This window comes from Canis lupus, chromosome 25, assembly GCF_003254725.2.
Source record: "Canis lupus dingo isolate Sandy chromosome 25, ASM325472v2, whole genome shotgun sequence".
In the NCBI taxonomy this organism is placed as follows: domain Eukaryota; kingdom Metazoa; phylum Chordata; class Mammalia; order Carnivora; family Canidae; genus Canis; species Canis lupus.
This window is the reverse complement of record NC_064267.1, coordinates 8728538-8741105: the sequence shown is the minus strand read 5'-3', so window position 1 is coordinate 8741105 and position 12568 is coordinate 8728538. Positions and strand designations below refer to the sequence as shown.

At 38.7% G+C, this 12568-nt stretch overlaps 1 protein-coding gene and 1 long non-coding RNA gene across 11 annotated transcripts in view; one reads left to right on the top strand and one right to left on the bottom strand.

The window, feature by feature from the left end:
- Window positions 1–12568, bottom strand: part of LOC112669448 (uncharacterized) — a 362442-nt gene that overhangs the window by 71565 nt on the left and 278309 nt on the right. The gene's annotated exons all lie outside the window — the stretch shown is intronic.
- Window positions 1–12568, top strand: part of LOC112669444 (ankyrin repeat domain-containing protein 26-like) — a 95483-nt gene that overhangs the window by 12308 nt on the left and 70607 nt on the right. The window lies entirely within an intron of this gene.

Below are 12568 nucleotides of genomic sequence, written 5' to 3'. Positions count from 1 at the left end.
AAGATTAGAAAAATGGATTTTTATAGAATTTGACATAAATGAAAGCATTTTTCAAGAGGATTGGGAAGCAAGACTAGTAATATTCTTTAAAAAGGTCACTTGAGTTTCAATACTTTGAGTGATTTGTATGGAAGCTCTCTGAGTGAGGTCAAGAACACAGTTACAGAATCTAGGACACAATGGGCCAAGGGTACCAGCCATTGATAGAAAGACAATTATGCAGGTCCTGGCCAGAGAGGAAACTTAGCTCCATTTAGGGCATTATGAGGATTCTTATGAATAGCTATTACTGTGAGAAAGGACATCATGGTCTCCAAGATGTCCTAATGATGTTAAGAACAACACACTGCTCCAACTTAAATATCAGGAAACTATTCAGAAATCCTCAGAAATAGGTTTCTGAACCAAAATGGCCCTTGCACTTCTTGCCTACTTTAGTCTATGGCATCTTTGGGACACTTTAACTTTGGTTCTCTACATAAGTCTTATAATAGGGGACAGCAAACTAAATAATGCCCTTGATATTAGTGATGTATACTTTCAGTAATAAATATGCAATGGTATTCATACAGTTGTTTCTTCTTATGACTGATAATACAAAGTCATATTAAATGAATTTTTAATGAAGACAGTTTTGAGAGGGAGCTAAGCTAAGATGATCCAAACATACAAATTTCTGAAGGCCTCACTGGATTGCATTTCATCACCTTTATCACATTATTTTATCTCCCTTACACCAAAGTAATTCTAACTAAGCCCTCTCCTGTAAGGCTGACAGAAAACTTAATGTTCATAATAATTGGGATTCCCTGCAGGATGGTGCAACGGTTCTCCCATCCCCTTACACAAAACAGAATGTTCGGGATGTCTTTGTCCACACTGGTTCCTTGTGACAGCTGGAGCCTCTGTTGCTTCCCACGATGACTTTGCCATATGCCCACTTGGCTAAACTGAACTACACTTCCCAGAATTCCCTTTCCCTCTGTGTTTCCTGTTAGCATGACCCACCAGGGGGATTCTCCTGAGAGTTGGAGAAGGTAAGGAAGACAGCAGCTATTTTACTGCACATTCACATCAGTCCTGATCTGTTGATTCATTTAATTGGAAAGCAGCAGCAACTTGTCCTGTAATTGATCTCCCTTCCCTTTGGAACTTCTTTCAGTTTGTTTCTCTGACTCCTGATCTGGTTAGGTCCTCAACAGAGGACCCTGGCCTCTGCAAGTCACTCTTGTTATGAAGGGCACAGGCAACAAGAATTGATGTGTATTACCCTAGCTTCTTGGGGTTCCAGATCATGCTTCTGAGGTTCCAACCTGTTCATGACCTTCTTTCCTGTCAGCCAGCCTGTAGGTTCTGGGTTCCAGCATTAGATGTGGAGACAGCTCCCATGAGTGCTTAAGCCAATTCCCTTTAATAAGTCCAAATATTTTAATCTCCTACTGTTTATACTTCTCTGAGTGAACCTTGACAAATGCACTTCCACACTGCTCACTGAGGGTAGAAGCCTTTGTCAACATTGGAATCCCATGGTCTAGGGTTGGGTCCTTCCTACATATATATCTACAGCCTCTCCTTATGAGACCCTGTCCCTGTCCCAGATATGTGCCATGTGGTTCAGCATAATTCTCTATCATGGTATGTACAATCTTTCTTAGTCTGCATGACTTTGCTTCATCATCTTCCTCTGGGTATTTATGACATTTTTTCAATAGATAGGCTTTCCGCCATTTCTGCTTTCAACCCCAGTAAAAACTTACTGTGAGGCAAGCTAGCACAACCCCTTACCTTCTTGGAGTTGCAGGGATCAGTGTAGGGGAAAAAATAAAGGAAAACAAGCATTAAGATTTTAACAGTGATCCCACTATAGGAGGACACAGCTGAAGATGTGCATAGAGATATACTCCTTAGCCAGGAGTTCCAAAAGCCAGCTGTTCCTAAATTCTATGCTTACCAAATCAGGAACTTCTAGGGTGGGGTACAGGGAATTTGTATTTTTAATTAAAATTCTCTCAAGCAATTCTCATGTATAGCTAAATTAAGAATTGTCTTATGCCATTTTCTCTATATTGAATGTCAGTTCTCTGAGTGGAGCATTTGATGGTGGTGGATAGCAAATAGTAATAATCCTCCTATATAAGGATCTGGTGTGTAGGCTACTCCATATGGCTAAATATGCATTTGTGTGTTAAGTTAGAAGAGACAGGGATAGGGTTGACATTCTATTATAAAATTTAAGAAATTTTGTTATTCACTATTCTTATGCACTTGGGAGACAACCCATCTGAGAAAACATGAGCAAGGGGATTATAATCAAATAAAAGCACATGTTTTGAGGTCAGGATTGGACATTCAGTGTGGCTGCAGCTCATGGACTGGGGGTTGGGCAGGCCAGAGATGGGTGCAGCCTCCACATTTGTCTGAGTTCCCGTGGAGGCAGATAGGTTGAGGTGTCCTACCGGCTATGGCTCAGGCTGCAGTAGCTAGATTCTAGAGACCTGAGGAGTTTTAGTTTACTGAGGAAAGAAACACAGGCAAAAGCATAATGATGATGGAGACTGTCCAATAAGAAAACAAAGCCTGACTGGTGCAATGCTCTGTGCTGGGTCCCAATGGCAGCATTCTTGATGGACATGAGAATATGAGGGCTCCATGTACTGGTGACCTTTCTCTTTTGGCATGAGAAATCTTTGTGAAGCAATGGATCAGGTAACTGGAGAGTTACCATGGGAGGCTGCCCAGAGGAGGCTGCAGGACACTGAAGACAGAATAATTGATGAAGATGAAGGAATTGAAGCTGACAGAAATATTAACAACCCTGGTCTTGACCTAAAACAGAATTGAAGAGGAATATGATGAAGCCTTTACAAAGAAAATAATTCAATTTATGAGCTGTTCTGGGAACTTTTCCCCAAACTTCTTTCTGATAAGCCAAAGCTGTCACCTAGTAAGAAGAGAAAAAACTCTACAGGAGAGAGTCCAGCAAACACACAGCTGCTAGAACCTCAGCAAGGAAGGATGCCTTCACATGGTTTGGAGAGAACTGATTGCACAGAAGAGATGGAACCCAGGAAACTAGTTTCCAAACTAATGGTGTCAGATTTTAGAAGGCTCCTGTGTCCATGAGCTTACTAGACTTATAGAGAGACTTGACAGTTTTATGAAATGGGTGTAGTAATTAACTTTGTCTGTGATTGGGGGTGGGAATCTCATTTGGGTAGACAATTTGTTGAATTCAATTTCTTGCCAAGAAAGCTTGTCTCAGGAGCAAAGCCATGTTTTACTAAAAAACAGATTACTGCAAATATTATTTGTGATAGCAACAGTAGAAGCGGTATGTAAGGACAGCTTCAATCATTTGTACACTGTCTAAGCCCCTAAGACTCATTCAGAATGTTCTCTTTACAATGAAAGACACGCCCTGAGAAAGAAGTCTTGTCCTGCTCTGATAGTCCCCTGGTGGCTGAATCACAGCTTAGTTCATACTCAGGGACTCTGTTAATAGCAGTTGAGTATCAATATAGATGGTGAGAAGGTGAGAAGAAATTAAGAACTTAATTTCTAAGAAATATAATGGAGGCCCTGGAGCTTTTATATTAATTGTCAATTAATACCGCTCTGTTGATCCAATAGCCAGTAGAATCATGGCTCACCTCTTTGATTCTGAAAGTGTCCTGCAAATACAGAGAAAAGTCTCCCTCCCTCCCACTGCAATGCTTACTTTATGCCAGTGGTGTCCCTTGGTCTTCCTTGCATAACTGACAAGCCAAGCTATTCAGTGAGTTTGCAAGTTAATGTTGAGTGATGGTACAAAGATTAGGAGGCAAATCAGGTACAATTTAATTTAACTATGGGAGAGTGGCCAGTTGATTCTGAGGAAGAAGCTGATGCTAAGTCAGTCAAATGCAGCATCAACAACTTCTGCAGTTAACAAAAAGTTACACCTCCGTTAGCAAGGTGAGTTTTATTAATGGTTAATTTAGAACATGATGAATGAATTTCTTCACTGAGCAAGTGGCACTGAGATTTTGCTTGAGATTGATAGTCAATTTGCCTGGTACTTAAAGTATTGTGCAGTAGACAAATATTAGTGGAGAGTAATTTCCTGCCAGCAGGGATTCATCATGGGGCATCTAAGCCAGATTATAAGACACCGTTAGGGGTACACGGGATTGAAGTTTTTCATTTCTCAGGAAGAGCTCTTCTGTGTGGCAAGAACTGAAGCAAAGGTGAAATGACAATCCCTTTACGCCAACAGAGTGCACACTACAACTCCGAAAAGTATATGTGGAGCTGGCTCTTGTATCACACAACAGAAGATAGTCATTCTCTTTTTTTTTTGTCCTAGTTCTTCCCCTTAGTAAGAGTTGAATGTTTGTGCAGAAAAAAAATGGTTTATTCCAAAGAGAGATGAATTTTTAGAAAGCATCCCCAGGCCTTTTTGAAACCCATGCTGAAATCTCCTTGCTGCACGTGGTGTAAATGAGACACAAGCCTCTTCTAGTTCTCTGAGCCTTTCCCAATGCCCCTGCTCTAGTTCTGTCTGCAGCCAGGAAGACTTCTAATGATTAATATTTAAATATTTGATGAATGCACAGTAAAGCTATTCAGATTTAAACCAGTACTGAAATGAGGCATAAACCAGCTAATGGTTTCTTAATTTCAGACTTGGGAGATGCAAACTGTACTTTTCTGAAGTGTATTTGAAAAGATCCTGCTCTCAAGATCATAGTTAATGGGATCAATTTTCAAAGTTGTTTCTAAGCTAAAAAATTTATTCTAGTACAAAACCAGAATGAGAGAGAGAGAATACTTATCCAGTTAGGGGATAAGGTATGATGGTGGCTTTCTAAAACATGACTAAAATTATATTTTAGAATATATACATGTGTATGATACAATATATATGATACTATTACTATAGAATCTATAGGAATGACTGGGTAGCCTCTGAACAAATGTCTGTGCAATGAAAAGGAAGCAAAATGGGCCCAAAGCAAGTTTCTCAAATTGTTGGTAAATATAGGGAAGAATTAAGATTCTGTTAAGAACCGAACAGAACCTGTTTGAGAAGTCTTTATCTGACACCATAGCTATTTTTCTGGGGAAATAAAATATACTGAATATTCCTTTTTGAACTCTATCTTCTTGCATATATTTTTACAAAGATGGTTTCCTTCATCGTTGTGATATTTTACTATTTGTTTCATTTAGTATGACTTCTGCAGCATGGATTAGATGTTAGTTTACTATGTTAATAACATAAGAAAAAATGATACAAAGCAGTTGGACTTTAATGAACAAATGTATATTTTCTTTAAATTCTGAAGTAGAATTTTGTTTGGTGTTTTTGACTGTTGGCAACATAAGGAAATGAGACCAGTTTTCAAATATTAAAGAAAAAAACTGCTACTTATTCTTATGGTACAGATGTAAACTTTAGAGAAATAACTAGAGTGGGTCCAGAGCCACAAGAAAAATGTTTACTAGCAAGGCATATTTATTAACTGGGATCAGAAACTTGTTGTTGGTTTTTAATAGTTTGAAGAATTCAACTATTCAGGAATTCAGGACTAGGGAAGTCCTGAAATATGCTGTCAATTTTACTTTAAAATGATAATGTGATGTTTGATATATTATCTTTTTTGATGAGACCTAAGTAATTTTGGGGAAGAAAATCTAGTTTCAGTTCCCATGGCCTTTACCAATTATTCCAGGCACACATAAAGGATAGCTGGGATCAATGTCCAAGTGTAAGTGAAAGCTGGAGTATTTTGGACTCAAGACATGGAGGTGTGGATCAGATTGAGATGCCAGACAGGGAGAGAACCTACCTTAGGAGTGTGTGAACCATTCCTCATCTCCAAGTGATCCTGCATTGTTTATTTACTTTTTTAAGTATTATGATTATTATACAGATTTATAGATTCCATGTATTTTAATCAATCCCAGTCCTTTTTTTTTTTTTTTGATGCTTAAAGTGTCCCAGATTTAACCAGTGGGACCCCTTAAATTGGCTATTTTGTTCTTTTGATGTGACCCACTAGTATCTGGGTACTTTTGTGCTTTCCAGAACAAGGTTGGTTGACCTTCTTTGTCCTCCATCTCAGATCTGGAAATCAGTCAAGTTTTGTTAGTAGCATGATTAGGATGATATTTTGAAACCAAAATCTTGATACTAATGGGATGTGATACAAGGGATATTGCATCATGAATGACTTATGCTCATCAGAATGTTAAACTCAAATCTGATCAAGTTTTTTTTATTTATTTTTATTTTTAAGATTTTATTTATTCATGAGAGACATTATATATATATAATATATATATATATAATGATATATATATATAATATATATATATATATATATATATATAGAGAGAGAGAGAGAGAGAGAGAGAGAGAGAGGCTCAGAGACACAGGCAGAGGGAGAAGCAGGCTCCATGCAGGGAGCCCACCATGGGACTCCATCCCCAGTCTCTAGGATCACACCCTGGGCCAAAGGCGGTGCTAAACCGCTGAGCCACCCGGGCTGTCCTGATCAGGCTTTTAGAACTTTCAGTTTTCTAGGAATGCAGGGAGTAGAGGAACAAGTTAAAAGACATAGTGATGAAACCAGCAGACAAGACCAGACAATGAGGCATCCTATCAGACATTTTTTGGATTCATAAAAAAGTCAACGTCATGAAAAATGTGGGTAGATGGTTACAGATTTGAAGAGACTTAAAAGACATAGCAAAAGCAATATGGGATCATTACTTCAATCTTGTTTTGAAAAAAAAAAACACCTATAAAATAATTCCAGAAATTACTAGGGAAATTTTAATGTAGATTCATTATGAGATACTATGTAATTAAGTTTTTGAGCTGTGGCAATGGTACTGTGATTGTTTAGTTAAGTACTTTTTGATGATACAGGATACAGTGTTTAAGGGTAAATGTAATGATATCAGTAGTTTGTTTAAAATGATTTGACAATAATAAAAAGCAAAATAAAAGTATATAATTATAAAAAAATATATAATGTACATATGAAGCAAATGTGGCAAACTCAACAATTTGTGAAGAATTTTTGCATCTAGGTGATGGGTATTTATTGTTCTCTCCTCCTCCTTTTCTATGTGTTTAAAGTTTATTATTATCATGATAAAAAAAAATTTAAAGAAGGCAAAGAAGAGGAACTTCCCAACTTTGGGACATAGGAAATTTATTGCCCCTGAGATCTTTACGTCAATGTTTCTATGTTTTTTGCCCAAAAGATGATACCACTGTCCTTCTAGCTTCCAAGTCAAAAGTCTTAAAGGTCTTCCTCATCTCCTCTTTTTCTTTCAGCCTTTTCACTCAACAAGCACAATGTTTTTCCAATGATACCTTCTAAATAGGTCATGAATCTTCCCCTACTTTTGTTCACTATCCCAGGGACCCAGCAGCAGCCTCTGACTGACCTCCTTTCTCCGCGATCATATTCCTCACACCCATTCAGCCCCAGAGCAAACCTTCTACAGTGCAATTCCCGTCATGCTGCTTCTCTATGACTCCCCATTGCTTAGAGGATAAAGTCCAAGCCCCTAGCATGGTGTGCAATGCTGCATGACCTGCACCACCAACCCTGCCCCAGCAACACAGAGCTCTACTTATGTTATCTTCTCTGTGATGCCCTTTGCCTCCTCTTCCCTGTGCTGACTCCTCATGAGCATCCTCAAATCCCCAAATGCAGGTGTCCTTCTTCCCCAGGACAGTTCCTCAGCCATATTGTCACCTTACTGGGCTGCAAATCCCCCATAATAGTATGTGTACCTCATTGCTATGCATTTGCCCATACTTGTGTGAGGCACCAGATTGTAGTGATTGGAGCCAAAGTGCCTGAGTCTGAATCCCAGCTCTGCTCCCGATTCGCTCCTTGTGCAACCTTGGGCAAGTTACTTAATCCTTTTATGCCAGTAGTTCTCATCTATGGAGTCAGGATAATAATAGAACTAACCCACGAAGTGCTGAGGATGAAGTGAGTGTTTAGAATAGTGCCAGGCACGTTATAAGCACTCAGTAAGTGTTAACTATTACCTGAACTGTGTTCCTATTTTCTCACTAGATAGTGGGCTCCTTGAAATGAGGGGCTGTAAATGTAGATACTACCATGTGCCAGGCACAGTGTTAAGTGCTTGTATTTCATTTAATCCTCACAAATGAGGTAAGTGCCAATTCTTCCTCCTTCCCTCGTCTCCCACTTTCCCCTCTCTACCCCCCTCCCCCCGCTCTTCCCTTTCTCCCTTTGCCCTTCCCTCTTTCCACACACATTTTAGTACCAAACCTATGCCATCACCCCTATTTTACAGATGAGGAAATTGAGGTAGAGCAAGGATAAGATGTTTGTCTATATGCATATAGTTAGTTCAGTGGAAGCCCCGAGGTTGGTGTGCAGAATGCCTGACTCTGAAGTTGTTTCAGGCCACATTGTGCAGCACATTCTTCTTTGCATTGATAGCATGTAGCATCTTGCCTGCCATGTAGTGCTCACTAAGTCTTTGTGAAATGAATGAATGAATGAATGTGAGTAAATTAAATTAAAATGAGAGAAGAGGGACATATGGGTGGGGGTATGATGAACTCAGATTTTGATGTGGGCATAAAATGCTCTGAGCACCCAGGCAAATAGAATCCAGGAGATATTTGGGAAGTGCAGGCTCAATGTCAAGCCACGGATGTGCTGAGTAGATGGGGTGGGTATCCTCAAGGATACATGCATCAGTTCTTTGAAACTTAGTCTTGCGTTTTCCTGAGAATTCACATTAAACTGAGCAATCTGGGTCAAAATCTGCACTTTCTTTCCTTCTGTGGATAATCAGCATTTTTTTTTTTTGCCTCCCCTCTTATTCTCCATAATTCCTCAAAGATTACTCAGTTTCCGGGATTGTGTATACAAATTTCCTCATGTTTTTAGCTCTTCTAAGCAGGGATTTAAAATAATTAGCTGCTAGCAGTTCTCTTATTACTTCTATAGTTAGATATCTTCTGCTTTTTGGGGGATATTTTCAGTTTGAAAGTCATTCTCCTAGATGGTACTGTCTGGGGAAAGGCCAGTTTCTTTCTGGTAGTGGGCAGAAGGCCATTGTCCCTTCATCAGAGAAGCCTTCCTTCACCATCCTATATGAAATAGTCCTCCAATTCCCATCACTGCTGTATTATCCTATGTTATGGCCGTAATAGCTTTTATTGTCTTTGAAATTATCTTGAGCCATGTGCACTGTGTATTGCCTGTCGTCTCTATTGGAATGTAATGTCTCTCAGGGCAGAACCTGGCATATCCCACTCACTACTGGTATGTGTGTTACAGGTACCCAAAGAATACTTGAATGAATGAAATGAGGACACAGGTGGGATGTGAAAAAAGGAAAACTCAGAAAAAGACAAATGCAGGCAAGAGCCCTGATGTGCCTCTAGCATTGTACTTATTCCTACCAAAACACTTTCCTTTGGTGCTTTATCTTCTATTTTAATTTTCTATTCTATTGTTCTATTGTTTTCTGTGCTATTCTGTCTCCAGTGCTGGCCTGTGGGCTCTGAGAGCTTGGCAGTGCTCAATAACTTTTCCATTCATTTCATTCATTCATCCCTCACATTTAGTCATACAAGATTTATGGAGTATGACTATAGGCTAGGCAGTGTTCTGGGAGCCAGAGGTCCATATGTGATTGAAAAAAGGAAAAGAGACCAGATGTTGCCTCTTTTGACTTGATAATTTTGCCTGTGGCTAAGCCAGCAGCATCTAAGAAATATCTCTTGTTGCCCAGGGAGGCTTTATTTAGAAGCTGTTAGCTTCAGGGGAGTTATCTGATTCTTGTAACCTGACCTCAGTTCCCAAGGAAACCTTAACCAACCTGTTTATGGGTTGAGAGGGTTAGGATCTTTTATTTATTGAACCACTTTCAAAAAGTATTGCACTGATCAGGCTGACTTTTTATTTTAAATGAGGCTAGGAGTTTACATTTCTTTGCATTAGAAGAAGAGTCATTTGTTTCAAACATATATTCAAACTGAATATAGGTCACAATCTACGTTCAATTATGACAATATACTTTGCATTTTTCATGTTTGTTGGTAATATATATTTTATTTAAAAGTTGTTTTTGATTATATATACATATATTATGTATATATATATACATATATATTTTTTGTATTATGTGTGTGTGTGTATATATATATATATATACATATATATATATTTTTTTTTGACTTAAAAAGAGCTGCCATACTCAGGATATGTGAAGTATGGGGAAAAAAGTTGTTCTTCTAAAAGAATAACTTTTATTTTATTTTTTAAAGAACAATTTTTAGTATAAAAAACAATATTCTCACCTATTAACCAGATTTGAGAATATTAAGTGCTTACTTCTAAAATGACATTCATGCATGTTATTTAGGATACTGTGCCTGAAGTGTCTACCAAGAATAAGCATGTAATTTATGAAGTTCTTTTAAAAAATTATCTTACACGTCCACCATCACCTCCTTCTCCTCCATATGGACTTCTTTAATCCTTGCTATATGGCTTCCTCTACCCTCAAAAGCACTCCCCTTCTATGTCCTTCCCTCATCCTTGCAAATCCCATCGTTTTCCATCACTCCCCCACTCCTAAGCCACCTCTTTTCCTTCTCACCACCTCCCCCAACTGCAGACCACTATCCAGCATGAGGGCATTTCCTTAGATGTTGAGTCAGTGCCACTCTTCTTCCCCTGCTGGGTAAGCTTCTAACTAACTCTTTGCTAATAGTGTGTGGAGTCTTCTGGCTAGAGCCACTGCATGTTCTAGTGATTGTCCTGAAAAGCACACAAATGGGCCAGCAGAATGGTTGTCAAAACTCTTAGTTGTCAAAACTCAGGCTAGTAAATTTTTTCCATGTCATTTATTAATTTTACCTGTGCTCTAGTTCAAAGGACTATGCTGTCACATCTAATTATTTTGTTAATATCTGCAAGTGGAATTCATTTTCATTTAAAAAGAAAAAAGGAAATCATTGGTTTCTTCCACTTGTTTCATCTGTTTCAGATTTAGAGAAAAAAAAATTTGCAAGTGTTTTTCCAAATAGCATTCCTGGACTTTTGAGAAAGATTCACCATTGATTCCACATGGTTTAGCATGAGAGGAATGTCAGAAATAGGTGATTTTGGTATGTCAAAGGTATCACCCAAATGCTGAAGTACTTTATTGCATTTCATTATTTTTATCAAATTATTTTGTTTCTTATTCTACATTGTGCAAGGGATAAGGCTTTGTTCTTAAAAACAACAGAAGTTTAAAACATCATCTTAAAGAAATGGTCTCTAATATCTTCTGATATGAGATCAGAATATGGAAATACCATTTCTTTTAAAAAACCAATTGAAAAAAAAAAAAACCAATTGAGCTTGAGTTTGAGCTTGGAGCTTTCTGTATTATCTCCTCCAGCTAATGCAATCCTTTCTTCCAAGTCATGCAACGGGTTTATTTGGGACACTGATCAAATGTATGTTTTGAGATCCAGGGGACAGCCCCTCTCTGTTGCTCTGACAAGGGTTATTCTTTGATAGTGGCCTCTTACATGCTGGCACCTGTGTAGTGTGACCCCATGCATTATAGATTCAGCACTGGGCTCTGCCAAATTGTGGGGAGACATTTTTCATGAAAAAGGATATGGTATGGGCGGCTTAGGAAGGCAGTTCTCTTAACACATAAGGGTTCATTTGAACCACAACAAACATCGTCACATCCTTTTTTCCTGGGTCAAAAAAAGTAGAAATTTCAAAGTAAGAAATTTATGACCAGGGCAATCCAGGTGGCTCAGGGCAACCCCGGTGGCTCAGCAATTTAGTGCCGCCTTCAGCCCAGGGTGTGATCCTGGAGACCCGGGATCGAGTCCCAAGTCAGGCTCTCTGCATGGAGCCTGCTTCTCCCTCTGCCTGTGTCTCTGCCTCTCTCTCTGTGTGTCTCTCATGAATAAATAAAATCTTAAAAAAAAAAAAAGAAATTAAATGACCATTAGATTTCCATGAGAATATGTAGAAGGCTTATCAAGTGATGCATATAAATGTTTCAAAATGAAGGAGTGTGAACAGGAAGTCACTAGCAAAACTAAATCAGGACATGTGCCATTTCCAATTAGCAGAATAAAAACTAGCTACTTTAATTTCAAGTCTAAGCGCCCATCATCTAATCTCTTCTACATGTGCAGGTACATTTCTTTTAAAAAAAATGGTGTCAATGCCATGCCATCCTAAAGAGATGATTTGATAGTCCTCTCCATAGTATGCTCTTCCCTGCCCATGCCCATTGATTAAAGCAAGTCAGGGCCTTCCAAAGATCTTCTAAAATATAACCTCATCCTGTTATTCCACTGGCTAAAATCTTTTCCACAGTTCTTCATTGCCTACCGGATAAAGTCGAAGCTTTTTGTCCCAACAGGCCCAGGCTTTCACTATCTGCCCTGATCTCTGCTCCGACTTTAGGATGTATTACAATGGCCTAGAATCTGGGTTTTTCTCATGGATCATGCTGACTTCCTCAACCTGCACCTTTATCACTGTAACCATTT